The sequence below is a fragment of the Alligator mississippiensis genome, chromosome 6, assembly GCF_030867095.1.
Source record: "Alligator mississippiensis isolate rAllMis1 chromosome 6, rAllMis1, whole genome shotgun sequence".
NCBI lineage: Eukaryota > Metazoa > Chordata > Crocodylia > Alligatoridae > Alligator > Alligator mississippiensis.
The window spans coordinates 64,535,670-64,558,365 of NC_081829.1; the positions used below are offsets into that span (position 1 = coordinate 64,535,670).

Genomic DNA, 22,696 nt, shown 5'->3' on the forward strand with positions numbered 1-22,696 from the left:
GTGGTGCTGTAAACAAGGTGCAGCTCTGAAGGCATTTGGTAGAGTGGTGAGGGGGCTGCTTGGCAACTAGCATAGACATTGTCAGCCTCAGAGCACAGACACACTATAATTTCTTCTTTACTGACAGTGTCCAGGATCATTAATCTGGATTCAGACCAATGTAACTGAGAAGCAGGCTTTCTGTGATTTCAAGTAAGTATGAAAAAATGGTTGATAAACAAAATAAATGTCAAATCATACAACACACTTAGGGACAAATACTACACAAATCATACAATACATTTGGGGATTTTAAAAAAGGGGATAAATATAATTAGCCCCATTTTACAGATGATGTCAGCTTTCTCAATGGGAATTTTGTCCAAGCATAGACTGTAGGATTAGCTTGTCTGTGACTGTTTTTCCATTTTTAAAATGGTGATATTAGTACTTAATTACATACCTTGAAAGGATGTTGAGAAAAGTAATTGTGTTCAATTCATATTTATTTAATTAAGTCAGACCAAACTTTTTTGAAGTCTAGGTTAACTTTTTATATAACAAACCACAGGACACTGGACTGTCCTGAATTAATTTTTGTTCAAAAAAGCTCTCTCAGAAAAATGTTCAACTTGGTTTTAAATATTGCTGGTGCTGGAGAAGCCCACACAACCCTCAATACATCAGTACAATGAATAAGTAACATTCCTATTTAAAAAATATCTGTGCTTTATTTCTAGTTTTATGTGTCTAGCTTCAATTTATAGCCATTGGATTGTATCACAGCTTTGTATGAAAAGTGAACAGCTCATTTTTAAATCATTTTCCCTATGCAGGTACTTACCGAAATTACCCAGGTCAATCAATTTACCCTTTTTAAATGTTGGCACATAGTCTTTCAGCTCCTAGTACTTGCTAAATGTTATGAGAGCTATTAAATATAAGCATTAATGATCCAGAAAACTTCCTGTCCACCTTCTTTGAAACTCTCAGATGCAAGTTAGTGACTTAGTGATTTTAAAAGGTCTAACTTTATTAAATGCTCTTTAAAATCCTCCCAAGTCACTATGGAATGGAAAGTGCTTTGCCATCATTCTCTAACAGGGATGGACAACCTTTTCAAGCTGTGAGCTGGAATAATCCAGCTCCAGTCCACCATGGGCTGAGCAGCTTTTGTGGTGCATCTGTAGTGAAGGCCTTTGCCTGCACCCATTCCAGTGCTGGCAGATGTGAGCTGCGCTGGTGCCACCACAGCTCTTCCGAGGCCCCCAATTCCTTGGCTGCGATGAAGGTCAAGGTAATAGTGAGCTGCACCAGGGCTGAGTAGCTGGAACTGAGTCTGCATTGCCTCTCTAAGCTGCAGCAGGCATGGGAAGAGGAGTGTGGTGAGAAGGTGCAATGATGCAGGTGTAGCTTCTAGCTGCCTGGTACAGACATGGGCATGGATGGGTATAGGGATAGCTGGAAGGTTCACGGGCTGTATCCAGCCTACAACCCATATGTTGCCAACCTCTGTTTTCAAATATGACTATATCATCTGACTTTTCATAATGAAGGAACAGAAATATTTACTGAACACTTCTGCTTATTCTACATTATTCACACAACTTTACCATTTTCATCTAGTAATGCACCTACAGGTGCTTTCAAAACTTGATCCCCTCCCCCCCCCCCGAGTTAAAAACATTTTCTATTGTCCTTATTTCCACTGCTTCTAGATTTCATTCTGTGTCCTTTTATTCTTCTCTTTTTTTTGCATTTGATAGCTTAATATCATTGGAGTCCCTGTCCTCTATTTGTTATATAACATACATATAGCAGAAGATCATCTACATATATGCATATATATAGGATATACAAATAGATATATACATATATTATGTGCATGTATATGTGTGTGCAGCATATGTATGTATATATCATTGCTATATTATTATAATTGACTAAGGCTTTTGAAGGAGTTAATATAAACCTTAATGAACAATCATATACTTTTTGTTGCTTAAATTTTTTTCCCCAGTAAATTTGGCTTATATTTGTTTTAATTTATTGGTCCTTTGGAAGTGCTAAAATATATTTTAATGCTTTCAGATTCATTCTGTTTGCACATTACAAACAAGCACAGGTTAGGATCACTTAGAATCAAAATCATAGAAAATTAAGTTTGGAAAGGACCTGAGGAAGTCATCTAGTCCAACCCCCTGCTCAAAGCAGGACCATCCCCACCTAATCTATTACTAATTTTAATTATGTATTCAGCTCAACTTTAGCCATCAAGATACAGATGTTGCAGGTAATATTTATCAAATTATGGACCCTCACATGAGGTTTCATATACATCTTCATTTCAAAAGCAAACTGCAATGAGCATCAACTTGCCATACCATCATTTTTTTACCAGATTAATACAAATAGACACAAACATGCTCTGAGAACAGACTTCCATATGATGGAAACATCAAGAAACTACTCTTTCAGTCAAGAAGCTACCCAACTTTAATCACTAGTAGGGGAGAGAAGAAAAAGATATAATGCTGGATGGAACACTTTATAAATTCTACTCACAGGAGCCTCCTGTTTCTGAGTTAATGCTAAATCCAGTCCCCAGGCTTCAGACTATCATAAAGCTTGATACAGCACCATGTACAAGTTGAAAAAAAGCTTGCCTTTATAAGCTACTAACAAAGAAGGCTACAGAAAAGGATTGAATACCAGCATTAATGCTGAAACTAGGAGGACAAACTGCCAACGCATTAAGGTTGTGCAAAACGGGCCCTACGTGATTTGGATTTGGCCCGAATCAGGGACAGTGATTCAATTCGTTGGTTCGGATCACTGTCCCCAATTTGATTTGGCCAAATCCAAATCTGAATATTTGATGCTGATTTGAAGAATCAGCAATTCAGACATAGACACAGCTTTAAATGTTTTTTCTACATACCTTGAGGTACCAGGCGTGACTCGTGAATGCTGTGATGCTGGGATGGATGGAGCAACACCGGAGTGCAGCCACCCCCGCTGCCGCATGCTAGGCAGTGAACTCAGAAGTGGACCAGAAATACAATCAGCTGTGGGGGGATCTTGGGTGCCCCCCCCCCAACCCAGGAGGCACCAGTCGCCGAGCCAGGGGATGTGGGGGGCCCCCAGGTGCACTTCTCAGCAGACCCAGAAGTGAACCGGAAGTGCTTCTGGTCCACTTCCAGGTCTGCTGCTGAGTGTACTGGGGAGACCCCCACACTCCTGTGGGATGCTTCATGTGCCCCAGCAGAGCAGCATTCACAAGTCCCCTGGTACATTGAGGTATGCAGAAAAAACATTTAAAGCTGTGTCTGTGTCTGAGTCACTGAATCTTTCCAATTCAATTTGGAGAGGTTAAACGGTCTGCTGACTCAATTTGGATTCGGAGATTTGGCTACTGAATTGCGCTGAATCAAATCAGGGACCAAAGCTTCGCACAACCCTACTATGTACCTGTACAAAACTCGGTTGCCTTCTGGAGCTACTCTGTATAGAAAAAAAGGATAATAAACAATTATTATAATTTCAGATCTGTCTCCTGAGTGTTTCTGAGTAGGTATGTGCATCCCTCATTCTCAAAGAATTTGCAGGTTTTTGCATGTAAATCAAGAGAGTGTCAAGTGTCAAGGCAGCAGATAGGCTGATTAACTCCCACTGCCCCAAACTGCTTGAGTGGGCCAAACTGCCAATGGCCTGACTACTTCAACTTGGCCCCAGTTACCTCTGTGGAATAGTTTTGTGGAATCAGAAAAAATATATGCCTTAAACTTTGATTATTTTAGTTATAAGATGACATAACCGCTTTGTGGTGAATTGCTGGCTCTGTACAGTAGAACAGATAAGAGAAAATGTTTGTTCTTTGTAACTCCTCTGCAACTGCTTCGCTCACCGCGGCCTTGAAGATAGCAAAAAAGTATGTACAAATTTGATTTCCAGGTGCAAGAAGGAGGTTTGTGAACTAACTTCGCCTCCCCCATTAGTTCCCATCCTGATTACAGCAAAGAAATAATGAAGTAATATTATAGCCGCTTTTCATGCTAATTTCACTATATGATCTCGTGAGTTGTAAGCAACTGTTAAAAAGTATATAAGCCTCCTGATTTTGCTCTGGGGGGGGGGACCCCTTCCAAGTGCTTGGGAAATCCATGTCACTTTGGAATCCCCCCTACAGCTGTAGTTTCTTTTGAATAAAAGTTTCTACTGACCTGACCCAAAAGTATGCTGCGTGTGTTTCCACGACAATTCCTGGTGCCGTGACTCAGATCCAGAACACAGGCTGAGGAAGGAGGACCGCGGGCTGCCCCCCCCCCCCCGAACCCCGAGGCGCCAAACTTGAGAGGTAAGAGACCTAATTCAAAATCTCTATTGGGGTTTCGGGGGAGGACTGCCTGTAGGCTCCCAACTTGGCTGTGGTAACAGGATCTGAACCTTATTAAAACAGGTCAGTCTGAACCTTACTGCCGGCTAAAATTTTCTGTCTGGTAAAGGATCCCATTTTGTGTCTGGTAACGTACGTTTTATTTAGGGAGAAATTGTTTGAGGCACCTTCATCCAACAGCACGTCGGGCTTGTAGTTAATTAACTAAGGCGGTGTGGGGGAGGAGGTCTGGCTGACTGAATAAATGTGCATGTGTGTATTTAGAAATAGGAGCCACTGACCAGGTCTGAGACTACGGTTGGGTTCAGCCGCCCCAATTCTGCCTGACAGGGCAGTTTTGAAAGCAAGGGGGCCCAACTGGAACCTCGTGACCCAGTGGACAGGGCGTCTGAGTGATTTTGTCTTTTCCAAACCCCTTGTCCCAGTAGCTTCTGCCGAGAGCAGGAGTGAAAGGATCCCTCTTGTGTTTCCCTCCCCATTTCCATTTTATGAGCCGGTGTCAGGTCAGAAGCCTTTTGTCTGGGCAGTGAAAAACTGCGGGGCAAGGCACTGAGTGGCCCGGACATCCTAAATAAGCCTCTCCTACGTCTCCCTGTGTGACTGAAAATGGGAACAAGTCAGTCTAAACAAGTTCCTGTCCCCCCTAAGGGGACTCCGGCGTACTTTATGTACACACACTATTCTCCCAAGACTTGCAAGTACCTGGGTAAGTGGAACCGGTATACTAGGGATGATCCTGTGAAGCATTTTCCACAGGAAGGAACATTTGATCAGGATAAAATAGTGCACTTGAGAGGGGCTTTAGAGTCCCGTGGATCCAAAACACCACAAAACCAGTGGGACGCATTCTTTTATTGGTATGATGAAAAGTCCAAAAGGCGGACAGAATCTCAAACTAGGAGCCTAAAAGACTCTCAAGAAAAATTAAAACAGCAGTTAAAAGCTGTTCGGGAGAAATTGGCTGCTCCCCCAAATTACACGCCGGCCACCGCTCCGATGTGTCCAGCATTGCCCGGGGCACCCCCACCACCGAAGCCAGCAGAGGATATCCTTGACCTTTGTTTGAACCCTGCTCTCCTGGGACTCCCACATCAGCAACAACTGGTTCAACATCAGGCTGCAGCCCAGGCTCGTAACCCATTAGCTGAAGCTCCTTCAGTAAATCCATCCACGGAGCTTAATAGTCCGGACTCATCCACCATATCTGCCACTCAGTCATCACCAGTGTGGCAATTTACTCCTGGGTCACAACCCACCACAGGTGTATTTAGAAGAATGGGAATAGGCATGGAAAGATCTCCCATCAATCTGAGATCCCGAACTGCACAAGTTTACCCCCTAAGACAAATGCCAGGCATTGGCACCGATGGACAAAATATAGTAACTGTGCATGCACCCTGGACTCCAGGTGATCTCTACAATTTAACTCAAAAATTCCAAAAAATCAGGGAAGACCCAGAAAAATTTCAGGAAGAATTGCAGACTGTTATAAATTGTTATAATCCAAAATGGGCTGACATTAATCAGCTCATGCGATCGATTTTGCCCAAGGAAACTATGCTACGTCTGTACGCTGCCTGTACTTGGCCAGATCAAAACCCAGGGATTGGCCAAGACTTTATTGACAAGAGAAATGCTTTGGTTCAGGCAGTTCTCACAATTTGCCCAAAAAAGGCAGACTGGACCAAAATAAATACCTGTAAACAAAACAAAAATGAACACCCCAGTGACTATTTAGAACGCCTCAAACAGGCATTTGAACGATACTCAGGAATGGATAACCCAGTCGGAAATGCTAAACAAGCAATAGTGGCAGCATTTGTCCAGGGACTTAACCCTAAAATTGTTGAGAAAATTCAAACAGTAATTATTGGCTGGGAAACTAAAGATTTGACAGAAGTCCTTGCTGCGGCTAACCATTTTCATAACAAATTGGAACGGTCTAAAGACAATGTTTAAGTTAATGGCCTTACAGATTTCTCAGTTGCAGGGTCCAGGTAGAGGAAGGGGACGAGGATGGGGAAGGGGAGGCCCGGGTAGATTCAAGGGAAGAGATAGATCCTTGAGCCCACAAAACCCAGGCTATGGGAACCAATGTCATTATTGCAAGCAAGAAGGACATTGGAAATCAGAATGCCCCAACCGCCCCGGCCAAGGACCCAGACCCCAGCCCCCACCTCCACTTCCTGTCAATTTTCCCAGTGTTGAATAGGACAGCCTGAGGGACAGTGACATCATCGCTCCTTTGCTTGCTACTGACCAATCTGGTCCGTTTGTTGAATGCCTTATTTCTGTCTCCTGTCTCCTGTCTTGTCGACACCGGAGCGTCCCGCTCCACGCTAAAGGCTGTTGAGTTTCCTTTTCTACCTTATTCTCCTGAAACTGTAAATGCTGTTGGTATAAGCGGACAACCTATCCCACATCCCGTGTCTGAACCTGTCTCCATCTCTATTGGCCCTTTGTCTGAATATCATGCCTTTCTTCTTAGCCCCTGTGCACCTGTCAACCTTCTTGGTAAGGATTTGCTGTGTAAACTGGGATGCATGATTTATTGTAGCCCAGATGGTGTTTACCTTGAGGTACCAGAACATAGGGAAACCGAGCTTGTGGCTTTGCTAACCCAGGAGTACTCTGATCCTGACACTTCCTAATTGCAAGAGGAACTGTTGGCACGAGTACCTCCACAGCTGTGGTCCACCCATGCGAATGAAGTGGGGCACATGCTGAGTGCTGAACCAGTGCGTATCATCCTGAACCCTGCCAAGCCACTTCCTCGTGTCCCACAGTACCCCATCTCAAAGGAAGCTGAGGAAGGGATCAAGCCTGTCGTTTCCTCACTCCTTGAGCAAGGGATTATTGTCCCAATACGCTCCCCTTGCAACACACCTATCCTACCTGTCAAAAAACCTGGTAAAGATACGTACCGCTTTGTGCAAGATCTTCGAGCTGTAAATGCCGCTGTTTTACCTGCTTTCCCCGTGGTCCCTAACCCTGCCACTATTCTTTCCTGTATCCCTCCAGATGCTACATATTTCACAGTAGTGGATCTTTGCTCTGCTTTTTTCTCTATCCCCGTTCATAAGGATAGCCAGTATCTGTTTGCATTTACTTATCAGGGATTTCAATATACCTGGACAAGACTCCCTCAGGGATATACAGAGTCCCCAACCCTGTTTTCCCAGATCCTAAAAAAGGATTTGGATCCTATCATGTTCAAAGGGGGGTCCACCTTTGTTCAGTACGTTGATGATCTATTGTTAGCCTCACCCACTTTGGAGGCCTGTAAGCAAGATACTTTGACACTCCTCACAGCTTTAGCTCAGAAAGGCCACAAGGCCTCAAAATCTAAATTGCAGCTCTGCAAGTCTAAGGTACATTATTTAGGGCATGATATCTCAGCAGGAGAACGACACCTTTCCCCTAGTAGAGTTGAAGCTATCCTCAACATTCCCAAACCTATGACTAGATAACAGATGAGGGGATTCTTAGGTGCAACGGGTTATTGTAGACAGTGGATCCTGGGTTATGCTGCTTTTGCAAAACACTTGCAAGCATTCACTCATGATACCACCCCGGAACCCCTCCCTTGGACTCCTGAACCCGAACAAGCATTTGTGGCCCTTAAACAAGCCCTCACTCTTGCTCCCGCTCTTGGACTTCCTAATTATAAGAAACCCTTTACCTTGTTTTGTCATGAACGGGAAGGAATCGCTTTAGGAGTACTCACTCAGCTGCATGGTGAAAAGCATCGCCCAATTGCATATTACAGCTCTGCCCTTGATCCCGTAGCTGCGGGACTTCCTCCTTGCCTCTGTTCAGTTGCAGCTGCTGCCTTGTTGGTTGAAAAGGCAGATTCTCTAGTTTTGGGACACTCTTTAACCGTTGCAGTTCCACATGTTGTGATGGCCCTTCTCCTCAAGGGCAAAACTCAGCACATTTCCAATTCCCGTCTTACTAAATATGAGAAACTTCTACTGTCAGCTGCAAATGTAACCTTAAATCACTGTTCAATTCTGAATCCTTGCGTCACTTCTGCCTATTGCCTCTGATGGTGAGCCTCATGATTGCCTGTCTATCACAACTCAATTGTTAACCCCTCGAACTGACCTCAAGGACATTCCTATCCCGAACTCTGACCTTGTTTTGTTTGTTGATGGTTCCTGTCTTAGAAATGATGCAGGCAAATTAGTTGCGGGATATGCAGTATGCACTCAGTATGCTGTTTTGGAAGCCTATTCTTTACCCCAAGCTCGTTCTGCTCAAGTTGCTGAACTCATTGCTTTAACACGTGCTTGCATTCTTGCAAAAAATCAAACCACAACCATTTATACTGACTCCAAGTATGCTTTTGGTGTTGTTCATGATTTTGGACAAATCTGGAAACAAAGAGGGTTCCTCACTTCATCAGGGACCCAAATCAGTCATGGTTGTTATGTAAAAGCGCTCTTAGAAGCTGTTCAATTGCCTCTTGCTATTGCTATTGTTAAATGTAAAGCTCATGAGAAACCCTTTGATGATGTCACACGAGGAAATGATCTGGCAGACCGTTCTGCCAGAAATGCGGCCCTTTCTGGCCCACAGGCTCCTAACTCTGTTTTTGTTTGTTTTTCAGCAGACCAGTCTCCTTTGTCTAGCCTTTCAAGTCTGGCCCTTCTTCAAAATCAGGCCCCAAAAAAGGAAATAAATGACTGGCTGCGTGCAGGATGTTCACTGCACCCTGACTCTCTCTGGCGCTCCCCGGACGGCCACCTGGTGGCGCCTAGAGAGCTTTTGCCACATCTTGCTCGTTTAACCCATTCTGTGGCCCATACGAGCAAAGGGGGGATGATTGCTACAGTACAAAGAAATTGGTTTGCCCAAAATTTTCCTTCCATGGCACAACAGTACTGTAGCTCCTGTCCCATCTGCTTAGCTCACAACATTGGGGTAAAAACGACACCCGCAGCCCATCCCCCTCCATGGGGACCGTTTGTAAATCTGCAAATTGATTTTGTGCAGCTACCTAAGTGCTGTTCTTATGAGTACATTCTTGTTATTATTGATGTGTTCTCTGGATGGGTGGAAGCCTACCTATGCGTACATGCTGATTCCATCACTGTAGCAAAGAAATTGCTCAAAGAATTCATCCCTAGATTTGGATTGCCCCTCACAATAGATAGTGACCGCGGCACCCATTTCACAGGACAGATAGTAAAAAACATCTGCCAAGCACTCAACATACAGCAACACCTACACTGTAGTTATCATCCACAATCAAGTGGTGCTGTAGAACATAAAAACTCTGATTTAAAAACGCGCATTTCGAAGATTTGTGCTGAAACAGGCCTCAAATGGCCTGATGCACTGCCCATTGCTCTTATGCACATTAGAAACACTGTTAACAGAAAACATGGCCTAACCCCTTACGAAATACTCATGGCATGACCCATGAGGATACCAGCTACACCACCTGTTGCCCCACACCAAACAGACCGACAATTAACTGATGAAACTGTACTAAATTATTGCAAGGCATTAATGAAGTATGCCAGTTCTGTTCATTCACAGGTCCAAGAAGCCTTACCTCAACCACTGGATGTTCCCTGTCACAACCTCGAACCAGGGGATTGGATCTACATAAAGGTCTATCAACGGAAAAACGCACTTCAACCCAGATGGAAAGGACCTTTCCAGGTACTTCTGGCCACTAATTCTGCTGTTTGTTGCCAAGGTCACCAAACGTGGACTCACGCCTCGCACTGCAAGAAGGTATCACCTCCATTGGACCCCGAAGCAGCTGTATTCCAACCAAGGTTGAGATCTTTCCCTGAGGCCAAGGACAAAGACCCTCAGGACCTCACTCAGGCAAGTGAGGCGCATCAGGGTGCAAGTGCTAGTAACCTCTCTCCTGAACCCAACACCTCAGCCCAGCCGGATTCATCAGTTGAAGAACGAAGATATCATCTTCGGCCTCGAAGAAAGTGAATGCTTCCGTTCGGAAGATCACCACCTCGATCAAGACCAAGAGCTGACATTATCAGTTCCTTAGGTAACTTGAGCCCAGAGGACAAAGAAAGACTTTGGCTGCCATCCTGGGTTTGGCTGGTAGCGTTCTTTTTCTTACTGGTGCTGGTTATGTTTGTTGTTAAGATTCTTTGTCCCTCCTGTCTCTAAAAATGGCACTGATATCCTTATATATCACACTTGGGTATCTCAGTATCACCCAAGGGGGGTGGGAGAAAAATTTTTTATTTGCAGATCTCCTGTACGGTGGCTCAAGCTGGAAATAAAAGTGACTGCTGGATATGCTCTCACAGCCCAGTGCACCTACACCAAGGAATCCCAATGATCGGAGTACCAATATCCCTCCAGCAATGGGGAACAATAAACGGCGGCTTTGTTAGACACTACTCGTTAGCTGCCCATCAGTCCGTTCCTAAAGAATGGAGGGCCGCCCCTACTAACTGGATAATCTCCCCAAGAGTAGAGGCGCCTTTCTGTTACAGATCCAACAACACCGGAGCTTATAATAAAGCCACACCTGTAGGACACTACCATCATTGCCTAACTACTCTAGATTATAGCCCTAGTAGCACCAGTGGAATCCTGTTGGGTAATGTTCCCTCTCTCAATTGTACAGGATTCATGGTCTACAACTTTTCTAAGGAACCTCATGTTGCTCTCATTGCAAACAGATCAGAATTTTACATTGACTCCAATTTTACTTCTTGTAATATATCTCGGTCCAGCAGGATAGCAGCTGAACGTGGTCCGTCCTATACGATGCATATCAATCGAAAGTGTCGGATATGGCACAACACCTGTCGAGATTTGAGTACCCTTTCTGCCCCAGGCCTTTACTGGCTCTGCAGAAACAGGGCTCATAAAATCTTGCCCTGGAATTGGGTGGGGGCATGCACTCTTGGACATGTTATCCCTGGTTTCGAAATGCATAGTGCAATATATCTGGAACAAGTAAAAAATTTCAACCATCACATGAAAAGGGCGGTTAACCCCTTAGCTACCAGAAACACAGGGTTCCATCAATTTGTGAGACCCTTCATACCGTAGCTTGGAATAAGAGAATTGGAACTAGCCATAATTAACATTTCAGCCACAACGGAAGCTATGGGAAATGCCACTGCGGATGCAATTCAGGCTCTGCAAGAAGAGATCTCCCAGATCTCACAAGTAACTATACAACACCGCATAGCCCTAGATTACCTATTGGTATCCCAGGGAGGAGTATGTGCCTTAGTAAACTCCACCTGTTGTGTCTATGTCAATCAGGACATACGAATCGAAACTGACATTCGCAAAATCCAAAATCATTTAAGGGTCTTACATCAAGTGGCCTCAGAAAATACTGACTGGGCTCTAGAAGAAATGTGGTCTTGGCTAACCTCCTGGCTCCCAGATTTCGGGGCCCTTGGCAAGAAAATCCTGTATGGAATATTGTTTGTCTTGATAGTTCTGATAATGTTTTATGTCTTAGTGCAACTGATCCTCTGCTGCGTGAAAGCTAGCAGGAGAAGCTTTAGCAAGGCAAGAAAACCCACAGCAGAGTCTAGAATAATGGTGTTACAAAAGTGTGAGCAGTTTGAAAGAAAACATGAAAGGCTGCATGATGAAATAGAGGGGCTCATAAGAATGGAAGTTTAAGGCTAAAGTGAGACTAAATAGTCTCAAAGGGGGGGGCTGTGGAATCAGAAAAAATATATGCCTTAAACTTTGATTATTTTAGTTATAAGATGACATAACCGCTTTGTGGAGAATTGCTGGCTCTGTACAGTAGAACAGATAAGAGAAAGTGTTTGTTCTTTGTAACTCCTCTGCAACTGCTTCGCTCACCGCGGCCTTGAAGATAGTAAAAAAGTATGTACAAATTTGATTTCCAGGTGCAAGAAGGAGGTTTGTGAACTAACCTCGCCTCCCCCATTAGTTCCCATCCTGATTACAGCAAAGAAATAATGAAGTAATATTATAGCTGCTTTTCATGCTAATTTCACTATATGATCACGTGAGTTGTAAGCAACTGTTAAAAAGTATATAAGCCTCCTGATTTTGCTCTTGGGGGGGGGACCCCTTCCAAGTGCTTGGGAAATCCATGTCACTTTGGAATCCCCCCTACAGCTGTAGTTTCTTTTGAATAAAAGTTTCTGCTGACCTGAACCAAAAGTATGCTGCGTGTGTTTCCACGACAGTTTGCTACTTATAATCAGCCTAGGAGGCTACTGGACAGGACAGAGGACTCTTGACTCCTGTGCTTTGCCTGAATCCTTGTTCCTGCCCAGCTACTGCAGCCTAGACCCCTTGGGTGCCTATACATGTAACAATTTTCACCATTCAAAGCATTCTAAAGCCATCACTTAATACATATGGGCAACTTTAGAACAATTTTTAAATGGTAGAAGTTGCCTTAATTAAACCTCATAGTATGTGTTTTAAATATAAGGCAAACTGTGGTATTGAATTTCAGCCTACCTAGTTTGCCCTTATTGCACATCTATTTAACTGGGGTTTTTCAAAGTGGTAATTATTAATTGCAGCCACCAGGTGCAGCTTGCTCTGGAGCCCAGTATCAGCATGCCTCAAAGCAATCTCCTTTGTGCACTCTACAGAACTACAGCAACACATGAAACTTGCAGTAAGCCATGGAACATCTATTAAGTTTTAAGGTACTGTACCAAAAGCGCTTTAAGTACAATGCAAAAGTGACAGCACCTTTGGAAATGCCTGACCTGTATGTGTATAGGCACCCCTTGCTTCCTGATTTGCCAGTTCCTGGTCCTCTAGCCTGAAGCTAGTCTACAGCCTTGCTTCTGATCCCTATTTCTGACCTTGCCTGCTTATGACTCTCTACAGCCAACCCACAGAGTTTGTATGTCTGCAGAGGCTACCATCCCTGCAAGCTTCATCTGAATCAGCCAAAAGACAACAAAGCTACAGATATTTCATTGATTCCCCATTATACCCTATGGCCGAATCTCAGAATCTTTTCTGAAACTATTTGGAAGCTCCAAATCGATTCGGAAAGCCTAAAGCTTCCAGTGATTGAGATTTGTAGATTTGGCCTCTGAATCATCTCTGAATCTGGATCATGATCCAAAGCTTTGCACAGCCCTACTAACTACTTCCTGCTGGCCCCAGTTACCTTCATGAGTGTGACTGCCTGCTTATAAAGAGGCTGCTCAAGAAGTCAGATGACCCTCTATCTAGCTCTTAGGTCTTGCCTGATTCTTTGTTCTTTACTCTTATTTGTTTCTTCCTTGCTCCTGTGAGGTTCGACCTAGAAACTACTATGCAAAGCCTAAGCAAAAGTGAATGTTATGTGACGAATGCCCATCTGCAATGATAAGGAGCAGACAATCTTAGATAGAGGAGGCTTGAAAACAAAAACAGAATCAGAGGTACTGGGACAAAGAGCTCATTATAATACTAAAAATCACACCCCTAGGTAGGGAAGAAATATGCTAATGAAACATATATATATGTTAATGAGATACATAGCTAAAACACAGGTATAGAGACATGCTCAGTAAAGAACTCCTTGCGTCACTCCTTTTCAGCCAATTAGCAAACAAGGATGCTTATGAAGATTCAAACCCTTGTATATAAGGGGCTTAGTATTGCATATCTGGTGTGCTTGTTCGGTGAGATTATTCTGCTTGCACCTTTTATTGCTAGCAATAAATCTTTTTTATACTTTCACCCCTGGTATCTTTATTGGCCTTTGCATACCGGGCACGAACCCAGACTTGAGCTGGGGCCTAACACTCCTAACTCCAGCCTAGTTCTCTGCTTCCTGACTTTCCAGCTCCTGAACCTTGGGCTTATAGCTCCAGTCTGGACTCCTGCTTTTTCTTCCTGACTTTACAAGCTCCTGACTTTCTGGTGCTAAGCCCCAGGGTGACTGCCCACATCCTGGTCATATCCCTGACAAAGAGTCAGTGTGATTGCTGTACCAGCAGATCAACTATTGACTTGATCTTTGGTTTAAGACAACTGCAAGAAGGATATCTGGAACAAGGCAAACCTGTCCATATGGCTTTTACAGAGCTCAGAAAGACTTCTGATTTGGCCAAAAGAAATGGCCTTTTTCAAGTACTGGAAAAAATGTGTTGCCCTCCAGCCCTCCTTAGTCTGATCTGATCTATCCATGATGACATGAAAACTACAGTTAAGTAATCAGTCTGACAGTTTTGAAATTTGCAGTAGTGTTAAACAGAGATATGTTGTGACATCAATGTTATTTGGTATATATTTTTGCTTTGCATTTTTGTCACATTTTCTTACCAATCAATGAAGGTGGACATCTCCACGTAAAAGGGAGATGTACACCTCCAGAGTAAGATGAAAACTTTTTTCCAAAATGTTCATCTATAAAAGCAGAAAAAAAAAATGAAGTCAAACACTTGCTAATGAGTGAACTTCTCTATGCAACAAATGTAGTGTTTATCACCCCAAAGAGGAGCATCAAGGAGGAGCTCTGGTTTGCATTCATGTGTGATGAGCTTGAATTAAGCATCAGTCTAGGACAGGGATCCTCACCTCCAGCCTATGGGCCAGATCTGGCCCAGGGGTCTGAAAATTTGGTGGGGTGTGGAGTGGTGGCACTGTTCCCCTATTGCCTAATCTACAGACCTATGGTGAACCCTGAGTCTGGTGTGTTGGATCCAGTTCCCAAACCCAGTATCCAGGGGAAGGCATAGGTAGCACTGTTTCCACAAGACACAATCCTGGCGTGGGACCCAGGTGAGGGTGGTGCCAGACCCCCCAGGACCCAATTTGGGAGCAGGGAGGAGAGGGAAGGGGAGGGGGAGGGTTGGAAAGGAGCAGTACCAGAACCCTAAGACCCAATCCTAGCAGGAGGGAGGGCAGAAGGGGGTACTGCCAGGCTCCAGGGCCCAATCCAGTCCACAAGCAGATACTGTATCAGTCATCTGGCCCACAGAGCCAAAAGTTTGCACACCCCCTGATCTAGGAAGATGGTTATTACTGCAACAAAGTGTGTTGAATGCTTTGAAAGTTTTAATAGATAACACTTTCCTAGAAGCTGTACATGAGTTCTGTTTTTTTTAATGGACTCTTCTAGAAGTCAAAATTAATTATCTCATCAGAAAAATAGCTGTTTCATTTGGTCAAATGATAACATGGGAAAACAGGCAACTGTCTACCAATGGTGCCTTCTAAGCACACTGATGCATGGCAGTACGATCTGATCAATCTGCACTAGGCATGAAAGAAGGCAGGCTACCTACACGATCACTGTTTTCATTGTATATTAAATATCATGAGGGAGAATAATTACCTGACACTGAAAAACTTGAGAAAGCAAGTAAAGAAAATATGCATGTGCCTACATTCAGTTCCACCAAAGTTGTGGAACTCAACTGTTCTTTCCATAGTGCTATTTAGCCACTGAGTGCACCAATTTCAAGGACCTCTGTTCCACGACTGTTTTGAATCCCATTCCGAGGTGTGTGAATTCCTCTGTCCTGTCCTTCTCCCCCCCGCCCAAACATTTTAAAAGGAGCATAGGTGCCTCACTTTGGGTTCTGGATTCTACTGCAGATGTTGATCCAGCCATCAGATCTGCTGCCTTTTAGGCTTCTATGTCCTTTATTAGATTTGACACCCTTGTTCCCAGTGGCCTCCCTATTACTCTTTTCTGGTGGTTCTCAATCTTTTTGGATTCAGGGAACCCCTCCATAATTTGGTTTTTTAAAAATGTGGATTCACCCAGTTGAGAATCACTGTCGTGCCACCTCCCCTTAGCCTAGTGGTTCTTAACCAGGGTAACATATTGAACTGTCCTGTGCACCTTGTGCATGCAGCCAGAGTGCCTGCTCTTGCTGCAGTCCTCCCTAGTCTGACCCACCCACTTTTCTCCCAGAAATAGAGCTGTGCAGGACAATTCCACCTGCCCTGTACACATTTCTTTCGAGGAGGAGTGTGGAGGCTTGGACTGGGAAATACTGAAACAGGTTGAGGTTATTCTGCGTGCTTTAGATAGATAACCCTAATGAAGGCAAGAGCATGCATCCATGCCTCAGCTCTTCCCCATCTTGCTTTGCATGAGGAGCATGGAGCAGTTCTACCTGGCTGCTGCAGTGGTAGCACCCAAGCTGCTGCACCCCAAGCCGCCTGGTTGAGAACCACTCCTCTATCCACCCTTCCACTTATCCAAACTACATGGGTCCTCCCAGTTAACTGATCTAATGTTCTACAACCAAAATCATTTACCTTACACTACTTATTTAGGTAGTGAGTTGCTTCCAGAAATACCTGCTGTCTATTTTCCTTGACTTGTGGAATAAGAAATATTTTTAAGGTGCTAGCTTAGGTATTTCTTTTCCCCAGAAATCATGTCTTCCTAAAGCTAAAACACAAAATATCACACTACCAAGGCATCTACCTGCCTAAAAAAACAACTTCCCCATTCCTTGGGCAGTTGAAAACTTTTTTTTATGGGGACAATTGATTTTCTTACAAGTTGAGCTACACAGACACCCTCTGGCATATCCTGCACATTCTCAATTCCAGTTAACTACCTTATATATTCAGAGCTATCTATTGCATCTTCTATGCTAAATAGAGGTAATTGTTAGTAAATTTTGTCACTGGACTTCTTCTAGGTCCTCTCTATTCTGTGATCATAGTCTGCTTAATCCTTTCAGCTGTGTAGAAGTCTGCCTCATCTGCTTGCTTCTCATGGTTGCAAACTGCCAAGGATCTGGCAGGTGTAGAAATAGGAATTTCTTGTTGCAAGCCCCAGATCCTGTTCAATATGTGATGCTAATTGTACAGGTCTTCATTTTTGGTCATGGTATACTCTCATCAAATAAAAGCAGTTCATTTTAGCAGGTCTTACTATTAGTACATGAGTATCCTCTTTCTATTAAAAAAACCCTCCAAAATATCTACTCCATGGTAAATATTACTCAAAAAGTGAAAAGACAGTCTCTCTGCTATATGCAACAACAGATGTCCATATAACGTTATGAGAATGTGGAGTGTTAGCTTGTTTAGTAATTACTCCAAATACAATCTAACCTCTTATTACATTTGCAGTTATGTCCAATGTTTTGTGGCAAGCTGTGATTAATTTTAACTTCTTATTTACTAACATTTTCTATGTTGTGTGTGTGTGTATAAGTAGGCCATAATCCTGGTTTGTTTTGCAGTTCTGACAGTGGGCTGCTCACTGAATCATGACAGTAGCTAGTAGCAAGGCAACTGAGACTATATTTTTTTCTGACAAAAATTTCTGACAGTACTTTTACTTCTCTAGACAGGAAAGATGTCAACTTGTAACTACCAGGGATGGGTTTGAAGAGCTATTGAAATACCACAGGGCCAGATTCTGTTTTCATTTATACCAGCGTGAATCCAGAGGAACATTAGTTCAAGTTAATGGATTTATTCATTGTTTACACTATTATAAAGAAGATCAGAATCTATGTATGTTGGAAGATGAAAAAGCACATAGTCAAAATAGGAAAAGGCCATAACTGTTGAAGGAAAAAAATAGTTTCAGTGAAAAAAGACTGAATATGAGACAAGGAACAGAAATAAAATATTTGTACAGGCTAACAGCCTGAGAGTTAATCCCCAGATTCCTGACTCCATCTTTCTGAAGCCAGAGCCCTGACTCCATCTTTCTTGGATACAGAATAGGTCAGGGCACTTAATTGCCCACAGCTGCTTTCTTTTAGTTTGTTTTCATTTTTACAGCTATGCGGTCTTACCAGGCCACATGCAAAACTGTCATCGCTATCCAGAAATGGCATCTTGATGGTTGACCATATGGAATTAGTTTGATCTGCACGAATTCTAGCCTTGTTTTTATCTAGTTGCTTGACAGACAGATTATTTTGCACTTATCTACCCACCTACACATCAGTCCTCTGCCCATTCCAATCCTCATTACTTCAAAAGTTATTTGCTGCCATATAGTTTCACAAAACAAAAGTACAGTTCTCCTTAAATTTAATTCTATAGAAAAATTTGCAGTAGGATATACTAGCATTTATTGTTTGGTACTCTCCTGGTGTCTATCATTGTGACTAATGAATAGTTGGCACTATTGCTATTCCTGTTTTATTATTTATTACAATGTGCTAATTTGAAGATTGTGTTGGTGCTTGTATGTTTTGACTAATATAAATAATGGAATTCTCAATACAGTTTATTTTTAAAGATATTTTCAACTTAGAGGAATGATATTTTAATTGACTCAGGTAGTTCCTGCTTTTCACCACTGTGTGATGATATCTCTTTACAATATGGCCTATCTTTTCTTTCTAATGCATATAATGTTGCAAATCTATATGTAATTACATGTTAACATTACAAAGGAAACGGTTTGCAAAGTAACATCAAAATGATTAAAGATCAAACATAATATTTCACCTCCTATATAAGTAGTCCCATAGGGCACATCCAAACGAGCATACATGTGCCTCTTGCCCCGTCTCAAACCCCTTTGAGATGGGGCAAGAGGCACATGCGGGAATAAAAAAATGTTCCCTGTGTTGCAAGTTTGCAGTGTGGGGAGAAAATTAGACCCCTGGATATCCAGGGGTCTATGAAAAACAAAGTTTAAAAAAGTAGGGCAGGGTACAGTCCCAGACTGTGCCCTGAGGCAACCGGAGACTGCGTCCTCCAAGGAGATGTTCTGGCTGTTGGAGCATCTCTATGCTTGGCCCTCACCCTGGTGCCATGAGTAAGGGGTCAGGGGGGCTGGAGCAGAGGGGAGGAGACTATGCGGGGACCCTCACCCACTCCCCCAGCCTCCCCCGGCCTCTGCTGTGCTGAGCCCCACCCCCCACCTGGCCCCCCAGGCCTCCCAACCCTGCTCTGCTGGGCCCCACTCCTCCGCCTGCCCCCGCAAGCCCCTGATCCTGGGGATGCCTGGCCCCATCCCCCGCCTGCCACCCTGAACCCTCGATCCCTGGCCTGCCTGGCCCCATTCCCCCAACCCTCCAAGTCCTCACTCCCTGCCCCTCCACCCCAGCATTGGCAAAGTAAAAAAGAAAGAAACCCCCCCCCCCAGCACTTACTGGCAGTTGTAGCTGCTGTCTGGGTCACTGGGGCCCTGCCCGCACAGTGCGGGGCAGGGTGACAAGCCCAGCAGCCCCAGCCTCAACCCTCCTGCCCTGTGGTGCCTGGGGAGGCTCTGCCAGGAGGCCCCAGAGCCCCCCCCCCCCCAGCCTCTGCTTCTAAAGTAAGTAGAGGTTTTTTTTCTTTTATTTTCCTGTTTTTTTCTGGGGGTGTTTTATAAGTGATGTTGCCTGGGGTTGCGGGGCAGCCATGGGGGCCTGCAGTGCAAGTGGGGGATGGGGTCAGGCAGAGCAGCCATTGGGGGGGTCTCAGGGAGTGTAGGAGGTGAGGCTGGGTGGGGCAGCCATGGCAGGGTGGGGCAACAGCAGCTGGCAGGGGATGGGGCCAGGTGGGGCAGCAATTGGGGGGGCTGAGGTGGGGCATGTGGGCCTTGCGGTGGGGGGTAGCCCCTGCAGGAACTATTTGGCACTTGTTGGGGGGCTGTAACCCCTGGGTGGGGCTGTAGCCCCTGCAGGGGCCATTTGGCCCCTGTTGGGGGGCTGTAGCCTCCCAACGGCCAGTGCTTTAACACTGTAGATATATCAATAAAACATTGCCCAACTGATCGCTGTCTCTGTTTCTGTCTGTCTGTCTGTCTCTCTCTCTTTATAGTGGTCTTTTGTTTTAATTGTTTAAGATCATGGATTCTGGCATATTTTACAGAGTGACTTTGGGATTTTTTTTATCAGGGATTTTTCAGTTTTCCAATAGGGAACACCAGAATTCCTGCTAGGGACGCCAGTGGCAGGACCCTGCCTGCTCAGACCTGAAACCTTGGATCCAGCTGGAGGTGGCTTACCTCCTGGTCAAATGAGGCCCGGAGGACATGCTTTGACAATTCAAAGCAGGTCACCACACCCAGAACATCTTCTGGGTAATAGCTGCCCAGGTGGCCAGGCAGGGGGCACACATGGCAGTAGTGCTGCACAAAGGCCAACCCTGCAGCCACAGTCTACTAGCATCTGGCCCAGAGGGGCAGATGCCTCTACTGGCTGTGCAGTCCCCATCCAGGCCTGGCAGGTGCTGCAGTGGGTAAAGGGTACAGAGAACTCTCAGGGCTACTTCAGCAGTACAGCTGGCACAAGGGGTAGTGTCCCCAGGTACCAATTAGCTGGGCCCCAGAAGCTCCTGAGAGCAAGTAGCCCTGAGCTACTTGCCAGGGCAGCTTTTTGTACTGCTGCGGCCAGGACAGCGCAGCTTTTCATACTGCTGGGGACAGCACAGTTGCTGGTCCCAGGCTCTGGATCCCCCTGGCTGCAGATCCAGGAGGAGCCAGGCAGGGTTATTTTGCCCCAGTTGACACAATTTGCTCCACAACAAAGTACATGTCCAAGCACATGTGCTGAGGCAAAAAGCCCCAGCTCAAATTTGCACTGTTACAAGCACACGTGCTTGCATGTGTGGATGCACCCACAATGTCTTAATAGTCACAGATATCCGTAGTTTTTTTTAAATAGATTTTATGTTGACTTGTAAACCATAAAATAATGCACTCTAAAACTGGAAAATGAGTGAGTGAGTTTAAACAATACAAGGTATAGTACTCAGATGGAATATGAGTACTACTTTGAGCTCTTTCTTACCAGCTGATGTAATAACATGGAAAAAACAGAAGAGATTCTTGGTTTGTTTTCTTTTGAAATGTAAAGATGTTATGTCTTATAACAGAACAATCCCAGTGGCAAATTAGATCATATCTCAGCAAGAAAACTCCTGGTTAAATGGAGAAAGAATGGTCAAAGAAAGTCAAATACTTCAAAATCCTTAACATCCACAGACGCCTTATTACCAACTACCACCTGTGGCCTTTGTTGCACAGTCTGTGGTTTCCATTTATATACTTTGCAGTTCTGTATAACAAGCTGCTTCCTACCAGACATATCAATTCATCATCTTAGCAAAGACCCAAATTGTCCCACAGATGGATATTAGGGAGCAAAGGAACTGTCTACCACCTGCCTTTTGTAAATTATTTACTGCTGAATTGCAGATTAGACTTTAAACTGACATTTGTCAGAGGAATGTGTAATGGGGAAGGGTCCTATTTCCATTTATTGCATTCTTGTAAAGATGTAATTGAGTACCTATGGAAACACAAAAAAACCTTCACGTTAAACCCTTTGATGGAAAGTAGAGCAAACATATGCAGAACATGAAAAAAAAAAAAGAATCAATCCACATTAATGGTATTCTTAGCAACAGATGCAGAATCTATAACAAGCAACAGCAGTAAACACCCTGTTATGTTGGTGTACAAACAATCTGATTTTGTCAATCAACAGTGGTAACAAAAGTGGAATCACAGCACGCCTCATCTAGATTCTGCAGTAGTCTCATCTCAATATGCAAGGATTCATGCGTGTAACTGCCAGTAACATTAAAGTGAGTTATGCACGGAAGTCTCTGCACATTAGGATGAGAATAAAAATTCAGTCCAGTCTGTATTAATCAGATTCATCTACAGTGTATACCAAAGTCAATGTCACCTGCATGTGGGCCTAAGTTAGTATAAAAATCCCTGTATATTTACCACACATGGTGAGAAAAGTTAACTACTTTATATCATATTAATCCATATAAGAAATCTTTTTTGAAGGGGAGAGGTTTTGCAACAGGAACGTACGCAATCTCTCATAACCTCATATACTCTTCTTTCTGTTGGTGACCTATTGATACCTTGGAGATTCCCCCAAAACTAAACATTCAAAACAGGCTCTGCCAATGTTCCATACATTAAACATATGTGTTACTAATTACTTTATATCCCTTATTAATACTGGCAAGAGATTCAGGTTGCTGGATTACAGCTGGAAGATTTGCCTGCCATAAACACAATTATGAAATCTTTCATGAGATACCCCAAAAATAAGCAAATAAATAAATTAAAATATAAATCAGAAAAGAGTGTGTGTGTGCGCGCGTGTGTGTAAATCTTAAGAAGGACAGTATGAAATTGACAGTTTGATACTTTGGCACATCATTTCAGTTCTGCTTCAGTGCCTGGTTAGGCTCTGTGGTTTAGTGAAAACTACCTTATTACATTCAGCTGCTTGCAAACAAACTTCCTTCAAAATATTCTCAAGTGTCCTGACTGCAAACTGAATTTAACCTAACACAGTAAAAAGAAACAGAACAGTCAGATAGGGGTTTGCATGCTCTCTATTTTGGAAATCCATCCCTTCTCACACTGAGATCCCTTAGACACTGAAAAACTCTTATCACCCTCTCTTCTCATTC

General features: G+C 43.8%; 1 protein-coding gene across 3 annotated transcripts in view; it reads right to left on the minus strand.

Annotated features, from left to right (window-relative positions):
• Positions 1-22,696, minus strand: part of PRKG1 (protein kinase cGMP-dependent 1) — a 1,124,099-nt gene that overhangs the window by 356,052 nt on the left and 745,351 nt on the right. The gene's annotated exons all lie outside the window — the stretch shown is intronic.